The sequence below is a fragment of the Triticum aestivum genome, chromosome 7B, assembly GCF_018294505.1.
Source record: "Triticum aestivum cultivar Chinese Spring chromosome 7B, IWGSC CS RefSeq v2.1, whole genome shotgun sequence".
In the NCBI taxonomy this organism is placed as follows: Eukaryota; Viridiplantae; Streptophyta; class Magnoliopsida; order Poales; family Poaceae; genus Triticum; species Triticum aestivum.
The window spans coordinates 43,893,997-43,907,813 of NC_057813.1; the positions used below are offsets into that span (position 1 = coordinate 43,893,997).

Below are 13,817 nucleotides of genomic sequence, written 5' to 3' on the forward strand. Positions count from 1 at the left end.
ATTGTGCTTCCTCGACACATACTCCGCCTACCACCAAATTAAGATGGCGGAGCCTGACCAAGCCGCAACGGCATTCATCACCCCATACGGCCCATTCTGCTTCAACACAATGCCCTTCGGGCTCAAAAAAGCCGGCGCAACATATCAGCGCATGATTCATACATGTCTGGCAAACCAGATCGGCAAAACAATGGAGGCATACGTAGACGATGTGGTCGTTAAAACCAAGCATGTCAAAACTCTAGTAGACGACTTGAGGCTCACATTCGATAATCTCCGAACATATGACATCAAGCTGAACCCGGAAAAATGCGTTTTCGGCGTACCAGCCGGAAAGCTCTTGGGCTTCATTGTATTCGGCAGAGGAATTGAAGCAAACCCAGCCAAGATCCGAGCTCTGTCACAATTGGATATCCCAAAGGACCTGAAACAAATACAAAAATTGACTGGATGCGTGGCGACTCTAAGCCGCTTTATCTCCCATTTGGGAGAAAAGGCATTACCCCTTTATCGCCTCCTCCGACGCACCGAACACTTCGAGTGGACGGATGCCGCCACGGCCGGACTCGAAGAAATAAAAGCCATATTGGAAACAAACCCGGTCCTGGCCGTGCCCAACATGGGCGAACCAATGCTATTATATATCGCGGCAACTCATCAAGTTGTGAGCGCGGTGCTCGTTGTCGAACGAGAAACGAACGGACACAAGTTCCCCCTTCAAAAACCAGTTTACTATGTGTCCACTGTCCTAACTACATGCAAGTCACGGTAACCGCATTATCAAAAGATAGCGTACGCGGTGTTCATGGCATCCCGGAAGATGCGACACTACTTTCAAGTGTGTTCGATAACGGTAGCCTCCAAAGTACCTCTTAATGACATTATAAACAACCGCGATGCGACGGGCCGGATTGCCAAATGGGCCATTGAGCTCCTTCCGTTCGACATAACCTATAAGCCACGTCGAGCTATTAAGTCGCAAGTTTTGGCCGACTTCGTCGCCGAATGGACTGAAGTCGAACTCCCTAAAGAGTACGGCGCATATTCCAACTGGATCATGCACTTCGACGGCTCCAAAATGTTGGCCGGTCTGGGGGCTAGCGTCGTTTTGACGTCCCCAACCGTAGATACGGTTCAATATGTACTCCAGGTAATGTATATGGACTCCAACAATGCAGCCGAATACGCGGCCCTTCTACATGGCCTCCGGATTGCAGTCTCCATGGCCATTCAACGCCTAGAGGTGCGCGGGGATTCGAACCTCATGATATCCCAAATAAATGGAGACTTTGATGCCAAGGATCCGAAAATGGCAGCTTATCGCAATGTTATCCTAAAAATGTCAGCTCGTTTTGAGGGGCTCGAATTTCACCATATAGCCCGGGATAACAACCAGGCAGTAGACGTATTGGCACGCATTGGCGCAAAGCGCGATGCCGTCCCTCACAAAATCTTCCTAGAGAGGCTGTTCAAGCCATCCGTACTATGGGAGGGGGGATCCGGAAATAACAACCCGGACCCAACCGCACTGCCCGACACTGAACATTCTGACACAATCGGTGGTTCTTCAAACAAAGTAACATCCTCAGCCCACGTAATAATGGCAGTCATTGCCCCATGGATGGAACCATTCCTAGCCTACCTAACCAGGCAGGAACTTCCCGAGGACCAAAACGATGCCCGCTGCATATTGCGGCGATCTAAAGCCTATAAGGTCCATGAGGGAGAGCTTTACAAGAAAAGCACAACCGGAGTCCTTCAAAGGTGTATCTCTGAAGAGGAAGGGCGGAATCTTCTGGCTGAAATTCATGCTGGACTCGGCGGGCACCACGCCGCAGCTCGGGCCCTTGTAGGCAAGGCCTTCTGTACAGGATTTTATTAGCCGATGGCCCGGGCAGATGCTCAGGACTTAGTCAACGATGCGTCGGTTGCCGGCTCTTTGCTAATCAAAGCCACATGCCACCCACCGCCCTCAAAACTATACCCATAACCTGGCCCTTCGAGGTCTGGGGGCTTAACATGGTTGGACCCCTTAAAGGAGGAACCCACAAGCAAAAATACCTACTGGTCATGGTGGATAAATTCACCAAATGGATAGAGGCCAAACCTGTTAAGACGGCCGAATCCGGACCGGTGATAGACTTCATATCAGGAGTCGTACACCGTTACGGCATCCCCCATAGCATCATCATTGATAACGGCATGAACTTTACGGCCGACGAGGTCAAACTCTGGTGCAAAAACATGGGCATCAAGCTCGACTATGCTTCAGTCTATCACCCTCAAACTAACGGTCAAGTAGAGCGAGCAAATGGTATAATAATGAGCGGCATCAAACCCAGACTAGTGCGATCCCTCAAGGAATCTAACACGCACTGGGTAGAGGAGCTCGACTCTGTACTCTAGGGGCTGCGGACCACGCCGAATCGCACTACCGGATTCACACCATTCTTTATGGTATACGGTGCAGAGGCAGTTTTGCCCTGCAATATAATTCATGACTCACCTCGCGTGCGCATGTACGAAGAAAGAGAAGCCGAGCTTGATCGGCAGGACAGTTTGGACGCCTTGGAGGAGGAGCGTGACGTGGCAAAAGCCCGTTCCACATTCTATCAACAGTAGGCTCGAAGATATCAAAGCAGAGAAGTACGGGCCAAAACTTACAATGTTGGCGAGTTAGTTCTACGCCTGTCGGACAAGAAAAAGGACAAACTCAAGCCCAAATGGGAAGGTCCCTTCATCATCGACCAAGTCCTGACCGGCGGAGCGTACCGTCTGCGAAATGCATCGGATAACCGACTCGAGCCGAACCCATGGAACGCAGCCCGTCTCCGAAGATTCTACGCCTAGCGCCGAATTCTGAGTTCGTCTCCTTCCTCCGTCTATATTTTATACAGTAGCTGTCTTACGTTTCTCCCCTTCTCCCCCTTTTTCTCTTACAGCCTTTGAAGGCTCGTTCGCACTTTGTTCGCACACACTTGACGCGCTATCCGCGCTTATTATACCTGGGGGCTTCTTTAACAGAAGCTTATTTATACGGGCTTCATGCCCAACACATGTGTCACACTTCCGCATGTACCTTTTATTCACCATTATATGCATCGATATGACTTAAGTTTTGGCCAAGCTGGGTTGCCTGGCTCCTGTGCTTACCCCTACGTTCCCGATTGTTTGGCTAGGCGGTAAAGGGAGCACCTCTGTGATTGTTACTGCCGGGTCAGCCGTATGTGTACCTCAGACTGGGTGAAGCCGAAAGCTAGCGTTCTTAAGGGAATATTCGGTCGGTGAACTAAAAGATGATTTCTTACCTATTTTATTTATCTGCCCCCAGATGTTTTTTCTGCTTTTTTCGCAGTCCAGACATGCACTTTAGGGCATGCCTCCCAGGGAAAAGAACCCCTAACGGTACTATTCTCCCTGGAAGATATTTCTTACTAACCATGTAATATAACATAACTAGTTGGGCACTTGTCTGATAAAGCACTAATGACCCCTATGCCTGGTCTCCACGCATGCCCCGATTCTTATATAACCGCGAGGGTATTCGGACACACTCCAGACTATTGGGTCGCGAGGTTGAAGTGAAAAGGTACGCTATGACAAATGATCTACAATCCGGCTAGAAGGCATTTTACATGTCATCTTAAATTACATAGTCAATTTGACTGATTGTATTCCTCTTCAATGCCATCTAACAGGCTGTCTAGTTTACAGTCCTGCTAGGAATACTTTGCGGCCAACTCTACTTGGCCGTACACTAAGCTCACAGGGATCTCCTTCCCATCAGGCCCCACAGGTCCGACCTCGGCCATGTGGTTTGGGTTAGCCTTTGTGTACCGCGTCTTCACCATGGCCCAGGCCTCCCTGGCGCCTTGGCGGCAAGCTGATATCTTCCATAATCGGAACCACTGCCGCGCTCCCTGAAGCCTCTCGGCAAGCTATCCAAGGCCTTCAGGCAGGGAGACAGATGGCCACAAGGCCTGGGCGACGCCTTTCATCACCCGTCGAACTCGTTCGTGCAGTTGCAAGAGCTCGAGAAGAAGGTCACCCATAGAACCGGGCATTTCCTCTTCAGGACGGCCTGTGAGTATACCTACAGACATACTTCTGTTAGTCGACTTCCTCGCCGAACTATTTTTCAAAGTTCGTTCAAGCACTTACTAAAAATGACGCGTCGAAGCCGCCGATTCTCCTTAACAGAGTCAGACAGCTAGGCACGAACATCCTTTAGTTCCTCTCCTAGCTGGGTGTTGGCATCCTGGAGATTATTTTTCTCTTGCCTCACCCTTGTAAGCACATTATCGCCGGCCTTTAACCAGCGCATGAGCTGTTGCTTGTCCAGATCTATCCCGGCGCCATCTGCAATATTATTGTCAGACTTATACATACGCTGCACTTCACAAATTAATTATCTTTTGAAACATATATTACCAGAGGGGGACTCTTTGGCTTCCCCCGCTGCGGCTAGTGCGGCCTCAAGTTGGGCTTTGCACTCTTCTAGCTCCTGGGACAGTTGGGTATTCTTTTCTATAAGATCCTGCACAATAAATGATCCTTAAATCAGTTATTCTAACTATTTCAAGTCTCGGGGGCTACTGGCATATATAACTGTCAAATTTTCTCACTCGTATGTCTTTTACATACTGCTCCGTGGCTCTGGCTAGACCATTTTGAGCGGCACGGAGGTGCGCATCTCCCGAATTGAAGGCATCCAATGCCTCGGGGGAGAAACATGCGTCACGAAGAACTGTTCGGCGACGCCTGTGATTTATGGCACTCTCCACCTCGGAATTGGTGGCAGATAACCTGTCGGCATCCTCTGTCAGAGGAGCATCCGACGCACGCCTCGTGTTCACCTCTGCTTCTGGACCTGGCTTTGGAGCCTGGCGAGCGGAGGATTGATTGGCAACCTCTCCGGATACAGTCCGGCGAGCGCTCTTCTTCCTGAAAAAGCACGAGCATTAGTATGCCTCCCGGGAATAAAACCTAGGATTAAGATGACACGCCATACCGTTGCACCGGCCTTTCAACCTGGACTGCACTTCTTTTCAGCCTGTTGGGCCTTGTTGTCCCTTGTTGACTAGCCGTCGCAGGCTCGGCCTTCCGCCTCAAGGACTTCCCCTGTGAAACACCATTGGTATATGGTGATCAAAAACAAGCACGGATGGGTCATTTTCAAAGTATTGGGACTTCGGTCTTAGTTACCTGCGAGGCTGGAAGTATTCCGGGGTAATCGGCCGTAATGGCGACCAAGGCATTATCGATGCTTAGTTGGTGAAATACCCCATCGATCAGCTCCACCGATATGTCCGGATCCTCTTGGAAGGTCGGATCGAGGAACCATTCCGGATCCTCGGGTTGTGGAGGCGGGCTATTTATATCCTTTACGGCCTGGCGTAGTTCATGCGCCTAAATCACAAAATGAGATACTTGACTATGGGAGTATGGATTAGATAGGCAAAAATAAATGGTCGTTTACCCATCTTGGAGGATTGTACATAGAAAATCAGTCATGTGGATTGACGCAGAGAAATCCTCCTCTTCTCCCTTGTACAATGCGGACAAGATCTTCGTCAGATCGGCGACCGATCCCGGCCCCTTACGGCCGCAGCGGGTGGCATCATCCTCCCCGTTGAAATCCCACATGGGGTGGCCTCTATACTCGAGCGATTGCACCCCCCGCATAATGCATGTGGCCATGACCCCGATCATGGTCAGTCCAAAATGAGCTAACAACCTTATTCGGCTCATCAGGTAAAGGACATCCCTGTCATTTTCCTTTTGAGGGCTCCATGGACGCCAGCTTAGGCGTTTCTTCAAGGGAGCATTATTGAACTCATGGAGGCTGATTCGAACAGGGTCCGGCAGGGGGACATCTTCTATATAAAACCATTCCGAAGGCCAGTCTTCAGACGCCTTCTTTGGGGTTCCGGATAGATATCCGGTCCGGTGATGCGCCATAGTTCGGCTCCGCCCACTTGATATATTGACCCCTCTTGAGAACGGGGCACAAGGCAGAACAACTTCTTCCACGGTGCAAAATGAGCCTCGATGCCAAAAAATAGCTCGCAAAGGGCCACGAAGCCCGCAATATGCAAAATTGAGGTAGGCATAAGGTTGTGCAACTGGAGGCCGTAGAACTCCAGGACCCTCGGAGAAATGGATGAATTGGAAATCTGAGCCCTCTTATCAAATAAGAGACAAGGCATACCCGCTCTCCTTTGGAGGGGTTGGGGAGGCTCTCCGCTTGCTTTCCGCCCTTATAGGTGGCGAGTCCGGCTTGAACCGGAACCATGAAGGCTGGGGGAAGAAATCCCTTGGTTTGGAGCGTCACTAACTTGCTGTGCGGGACGGAGCATCTCTCCCAATATCCAGGCTGAGGGCTGGGAGGGCGAGAGGAGGAGCCGCGTCGACTGTCCATGATGGAATGGATTTCTGTCGGATGCGCTCTGATGAATGCTCACGAAGGGAGGATGGTGTGATTCGGATCTAGATCCTTGTCTCCTTTATAGGCAGCTCATTTGCGTAGCTAGGGGGGTAAATGTAAAAATACCCTAGCTTTTCGCATTCGTTCGACACATGGAAGATGGCCAATATTGGGTGTGGAAGCCAAGGAGCGCAATATTTACGAGAAGCCGGACGCTATTCAACAGGTGCACGGGATTTGGAGAAGAACCCGCCTTGCAATGCCGAAGACAATCTATGCGCTGGACTCATCGCCATTGAAGCCTGGTTCGGGGGCTACTGAGGGAGTCCCGAATTAGGGGGTGTCCGCATAGCCAAACTATCACCTTTGGCCGGACTCCTGGACTATGAAGATACAAGATTGAAGACTTCGTCCCGTGTCCGGATGGGACTTTCCTTGGCGTGGAAGGCAAGCTTGGGGATACGGATATGTAGATCTCCTACCATTGTAAGCGACTCTGTGTAACCCTAACCCTCTTTGGTGCCTATATAAACCGGAGGGTTTTAGTCCGTAGGACGAACAACTATCATACCATAGGCTAGCTTCTAGGGTTTAGCCTCTCTGGTCTCGTGGTAGATCTACTCTTGTACTACCTATATCATCAATATTAATCAAGCAGGAGTAGGGTTTTACCTCCATCGAGAGGGCCCGAACCTGGGTAAAAACATTGTGTCCCTTGTCTCCTGTTACCATCCGCCAAGACGCACAGTTCGGGACCCCCTACCCGAGATCCGCCGGTTTTGACACCGACAATATTCTTTTGGTCTTGATCTGTAATCTAGTTGTTATGTTCACGTGCACACACAATGATAAAATAGCCTGTTTGTTTTATATCTGTTTGCCCCTGATATGAATGATGTCATACTATGTTCATCCTACTTTAAACCATGTCTCTTTATCCTTAGATGTCAATGAATGTGAGGAAATAGACAATACAGTACGCATGCTACATGGACATATGTTCCGAAAGTGATTTTATTATGTAGTTGGCACTACAATACATGCTAATGTATTAAAGTAGTTCACCAAAACAAGTTATGTATAAACGTTTAACCTACTTTGTTTGTTTTTGTCTCATTAGTAACTTATCTGGTACACTAATCTACAAGTTCAAACTTTCAGGAAGCTATGGAAGAAATGATTGAACAGCCACAACCACCTGAAGGTGACGAGGCTACTACAGGCACAATGTCACCTTCTTGCTGCAGTGCGTTAGTATCTCTCCACTAACAGTGCAAAAAGCACCTTCCTGCGTAATTCTGGGTTGGTTGTCAAGGTAACCTCGTCCAAATCGCCTACTGAACAAAATCTTCCTGCTAGATAGAGTGATATATCTGTGCTCCAGACACAAGTCCAATCCCTAATGGACGTTGTTTTGGAAACAAGAATAGTGGTTGAGAAATGTCGTCAAGATATGAATGGTTTTGAAACCAGACTATCAGACATTCGCTTCATTGTTGAAGAGCAATGGCGGAAAAAAGGTGGATATCGTGCTGCTCCATCAGATTCTACAGCCTGAAACATTAGCACTCAGGTCAAATGATATGTGCTTCTGTACATCTGATGGTGCTTTAATCTGTAAGGACTGTAAACTTTATGCCAACATGCCTTTTGTTGTGATACAACATTTATGATGCTGCCATAGGCTGCAGTAATTACGATGCTATTTTTGTATAGTGTAGGTTTATCTTAGTAATGTATTCGGTCGAAAGCTTCGTACGAGCCCAACATGCCAACATTCGTCGGGCCCATTCCAATTGGGCTAAAACGATTACGGGCCGAAATTGGCATGTAGCCCACTAAAAATATCTGGGCTTAAATTAGCATAAGCTTTCAAATTTTTCTGGTAGGCCTGTGCCCATAGTGGGCCTTTAACAGGCCTAAACATAATTTGGGCCCTCAATAAAAATAGGCCCTTTACAGGTGTAAATATCTCGAGCCCATAAAAACATGGGCCTTTAATAGACCGAAAGTGAGATTGGGCCCTGATTGTGCCAAATAACCTACTAGACTTAGCAGGCCCAAAATGGTGGCCCATTTATGATGCGGATATTTGACAGGCCGAAATTCGGATGGGCCGTAAATGCGCTGACCTAATACACGGGCCTTTAACAGGCCGGAACTTCGGTCGGGCTAGATTATAGTCATTTTTATATGGGCCGTTAATGGGCCCGATATGACGTTGGGCCACATATGGCCCATGGTTTACGTCCGGCGTTAACAGGCCGAAAATGACAACAGGCCGAAAGTGGCCCAAATCTATAGTGGGCCTCGAACAGGCCGAATGACAGACATGGCCGAATATGACCCAAATCCTTCATGGTCGTTTATGGGCCGAAAGTTTTGATGGCCTGTAAATGGGCCCAAATGAAGCCGGACCTTTAACAGGCCGAAAATACACCGGGCCGTAATTCGGCCCAATTACTTAGCAGACTGTTAACGAGCCAGAAGTGACCATGGGCCGCATTGATGACAAGTTAAGACCAGGCCATAGACGGGCCGATTTGAAAGAGAATGTTGGGCCTTTAGCTGGGCCGGCCCATTATGGTCTGCAAAATCTTGTGGGCCTTTAGCTGGGCCGGCCCATTATGGTCCGCTAAATTTTGTGAGCCTTTAGCTGGGCCGGCCCATTATGGTCCGCTAAATCTTATGGGCCTTCAGTTGGGCCAGCCCATTTAAACTTTGTGGGCCACTTTTGGGCCGGTCCACGTGTCAACATATCATAGGCCCATCTCGACCGTTGGATGAGTGACACCTGTGCCAACGCGGAGCTGGCAGGTGTTCCCTTCGGCCAATCAAAATTTTACACGTGGAAATTTCCCATTGGTCGGGGCTGTTAACAGGTTATCAGATCCAAAATCCGACCCGATAGCTTAACAGTGTTCCGTTACGGTGGATGCCACGTGTCGGTCACCCTTGACGACAGCACTTCTGTGACGCGTGATTTATCATGATGGAAGTGGACACTTCCGTGATGATAATTCTGGTAATGTCATGGAACACTTCTACGACAGCACATGTATGACTATCTTGATTCTGTCATAAATTTTTCATGGATGTACATGCATGACAAAATATGCGACCTAGTGTGACAAACACGTATCATCACGGAACTGTATTTTTTTGTAGTGCTAGGGGTGGAAAGTGGTAGCGGATATTCCAATTATCCAACTTAAAAGTGAAATAAGTGGTCAAATTTTACTCATTTTATGATTCATCTTAGAAATTTGATTCGTTTCCACCCTTACATGAACCCTAACTAATTTGAGCCACATCCGCATCCGATTCATTTCCACCCTTACATGAACCCTAACTAATTTGATGCAACTAAAATATGAAGAAACCCTAGGTAGAGGTAGGGGAGAGGGAGGAGTAGGCGTGCTCACCTCGGGTGCCTGCGACGAGGGAGGGGCAGGTGGCGTCGAGCTCGGGGTCGGGGCTCGGGCGCGCGGCAGAGGGCGGCGTCGAGGTCGGGGTCGGGGGCGGCGTCCGGGGCGGCGTTGAGGTCGGGGGCGGGGGCGGCGTAGAGGGTGTGCGGAGAGCGTGCGACAGCCGATGGGCGACGGCAGCGGTGAGTGCGGAGGATTTGGATTTGGGGGAAGTGGCCGTGGGGAAGGACGAACCCCCTGGTTACGTCAGAAGTAGCAGTAGCGCGTTCCAGAAAGTGCACTACTGCTATGTTAGCTACAGCACATTCTGGGATACGCGCTACTGCTACTCCTTTCTCTTTTTTTTTCCTTTTTCATTTATTTTTCTTCACATTTTATTTTTTTCCTTTCACCTTCTTATATTTCTTTCATTTTCAATTACCTTTCTATTTGCTTTCCATTTAATTTTATATCCTTTAGCAGTACCGAGTTTAGAATAAAACGCGCTGCTACAAAGAAATTAGCGGTAGCGTGGTTTGATATAGATCGCTACTACTATGTGTAGCCTATCGGCTAAGCCATGGGAATTTTAGTAGTAACGTGTTTAAAATAAGGCGCGCTACTGCTAGAACTTTATCTGTAGCGCGGTTTGCACAGGCGCGCTACTGCTACTTAGCACCAGCGTGCTTTTTTGACCAACGCTACTGCTAAAGTTCTGTGTATAAGGTTTTCCCTAGTAGTGAAAGTGAACAAGATGGTTATATAAATATCTCATCCCTTGATGTTCAGCTAAAAACAGAAAGTTTCAGTAGAAAAAGTGAATACGATGGTTATCAGGTGTAAGGGACTGCTTACCCCCCACATGTAGTTTCAGTATTTTCATATTAGATAAGCCAAGATTACTTTTAGGTTGCTTTTAGATCTTTTTTTCAAAAAGGGGGTTCACCCCAGCCTCTGCATGAGAAAGATGCATCCGACCATTATTATTAATAAATGAAAGATCCAACATAAGTCTCCAAGTCTCGCACAAGGAAGTAAACAAATGCTCACAAGAGCAAAACAAAACAAAAGGAAAAGCCACAACCAGTTGGCATAAAAATATAGGAGCCCTACATGCCTATCCTATTACATGACCATCCAAATCAGTTGAAAATATTCCGTGCTACCATCTCCCATCGGGTAGACGCAGTAACCAAACGCTCCTTGGCCTCCGTCGGAGTGAGTAGCAACCACATACGGATCAACGCAGTGGGCCTGAAGATAACCTGCAAAAAGTGAGTGTTTGTTGTTCTGTTAAAAACCATATCATTTCTACAGTTCCAGATTGCCCAAAATAAAGCACAAACGCCTACACGAATGTGCCTCGCTGTATCTGAAGCTATCCCATCGAGCCACGTCCCAAATAATGTGTTGATAGAATTCGACGGATTAATATTAAAAGCAATATGAACCGACCGCCACAAAATCTTGGCCAGCGGACAATTAAGAAAGAGGTGTTTGATAGATTTGTTATGGTCGCAAAAACTGCATCTTGCAGAACCAATCCAGTTACGTTTTTCCAAATTATCCTTAGTCAAAATAACTTGTTTATGCACAAACCACATAAACACTTTGATTCTCAAAGGTACCTTAACTTTCCAGACATGCTTTGAGGTAGGAATCACGCTAGAGTTAATAACATCCAGATACATGGATTTGACCGAGAACACTCCGTTCTTAGTGAGTTTCCAACACAGTTCATCTGGCTGTTGAGACAACTGGACATCCATCAATCTTCTCACAAGATGGAGCCAGGCCTCCCAAGGATTTCCCACTAGCGTACTCCGAAAATGAATATTGAGTGGAATGGAGTGGAGAACTGTTGCAACGTAAGCATCTCTACATTGAACAATGTTATATAAAGAAGGATATTGAAGTGCAAGGGGTGTCTCCCCAAGCGACGTATCCTCCCAGAACCTCGTAGCTGCTCCATTACCGACTAAGAACCTTGTCCTATTGAAAAAGAGTGGTTTAACTCTCATCAATCATTTCCAAAATGGTGAATCAGTCGGCCTCACTGTCACCTGGGACAAAGTTTTAGAGAGAAGATACTTATTTCGCAAGATCTAAGCCCAAGTGGCCTCCGTCTCGGAAGAAAGCTTAAACAACCACTTGCTAAGGAGACATCTGTTCTTGACTTCCAGATTCTCAATACCTAGACCCCCTTGGTCCTTCGGCCTACAGATGATATCCCATTTAGCAAGCCTGTATTTTCGGTTAAGCTCATCACTCTGCCAAAAGAATCATGATCGATAGAAATCTAGCCTCTTCCTGACTCCAACCAGAACCTCGAAAAAGGATAGAAGAAAAATAGGCATACTTGTGAGGACCGAATTAATCAAGATTAATCGCCCTCCGTATGACGTGAGCTTACCTTTCCAACAGCTCAGTTTCTTCTCAAAATGATCCTCAATGCACTTCCATTCTCTGTTGGTCAGCTTACGATGATGAATGGGTATACCTAAATATGTGAACGGTAAAGTCCCCAATTCACATCCGAACAATTGTTTGTAGGCCTTTTGGTCATCATTAGCTCTTCCGAAACAGAACAATTCTCTCTTGTGGAAGTTAATTTTTAGCCCGATCAATTGTTCAAATAAGCATAACACGAGCTTCATGTTTCGCGCTTTCGCCAAGTCGTGCTCCATGAAGATGATAGTATCATCAGCATGCTGAAGGATGGAGACACCTCCATCAACTAATTGCGGAATAAGGCCACCTACCTGCCCCGCATCCTTAGCTCATCCTATTAAAATGGTCAGCATGTCTACCACTATGTTGAATAGGATCGGTGACATCGGATCCCCTTGCCTTAACCCTTTATGTGTTTGGAAGTAGTGACCTATGTCATCATTCACTTTAATCCCAACAGTCCTTTTTGCGTAAAGGATTCTACCTGGTTTCTCCAGGCCTGATCAAAACCTTTCATACGCAAAGCCTATTGAAGGAAGGGCCATTTGACTTTATCGTATGCTTTCTCAAAATCCACTTTGAAAACAACGCCATCGAGTTTTTTTGAGTGAATCTCATGGAGCATTTCATGCAAGACGACAACCCCTTCTAGGATGTTTCTATCTAGCATAAAAGCAGTTTGGGACGGTTCCACCATAGAATGCGCAATTTGCGTAAGCCTATTCGTCCCAACCTTGGTGAAAATTTTGAAACTAACATTAAGAAGACAAATAGGTCTGAACTGCTCAATGCGAACGACATCTGTCTTCTTAGGAAGTAAAGTTTTCATTCCAAAATTCAGCTGAAACAATTGAAGCTGTCCATAGAAAAGCTCATGGAACATCGGAAGCAAGTCCCCCTTAATAAAGTGCCAACATTTTTTATAAAACTCCGCCAAAAACCCATCCGGTCCTGGAGCCTTATTATTTTTCATTTTTGCAATGGCCTCAAACACCTCTTTCTCCGTAAAAGGGGTAGTCAAAATCTCATTCTCGTCAGTCGCAAGTTGAGGAACATCCTCAACCCTGGACTCATCTAAGGACACGATATTCTCCTCCGGAGGTCCAAACAACTGATTATAGTAGTTGGTTATGTAAACTTTTAGATTTTCCTGACCTACAATCGTCCCTTCGTCCTGTTCTAGTTGGAAAATCCTCTTCTTATGATACTTTCCATTAGCAATCATGTGAAAGAATTGAGTGTTATCATCCGCTTGGACAATTTTGCGAACCTTAGCTCGCAGTGCCCACTTCAATTCCTCATCTCGGAGAAGCTCTTTCAGTCTCAACTCAGCCTCCATCTTAGTTTCCAGCTCGCTGGTATCTAAAATAGAAGTTTCGGCTTTTACCTCTAGGGCTTGAATAAGTAAAAGGAGTCGTTCCTTTTCAGCCTTATATATCCCATACGTATGCTTAGCCCATCCACGAAGGAACCTTTGTAGATGACGAATCTTACACTGCCATCTTTCAATAGGTGACCTTCCTCCAGAGTCT

General features: G+C 47.1%; 1 non-coding gene across 1 annotated transcript; it reads right to left on the bottom strand.

Annotated features, from left to right (window-relative positions):
* Positions 1-10,598: 10,598 nt before the first annotated feature.
* LOC123163449 (small nucleolar RNA snoR99) lies at positions 10,599-10,702 on the bottom strand. Its single transcript, XR_006481903.1, has one exon. It is a non-coding gene; the product is annotated as a small nucleolar RNA snoR99 (small nucleolar RNA).
* Positions 10,703-13,817: the final 3,115 nt, after the last annotated feature.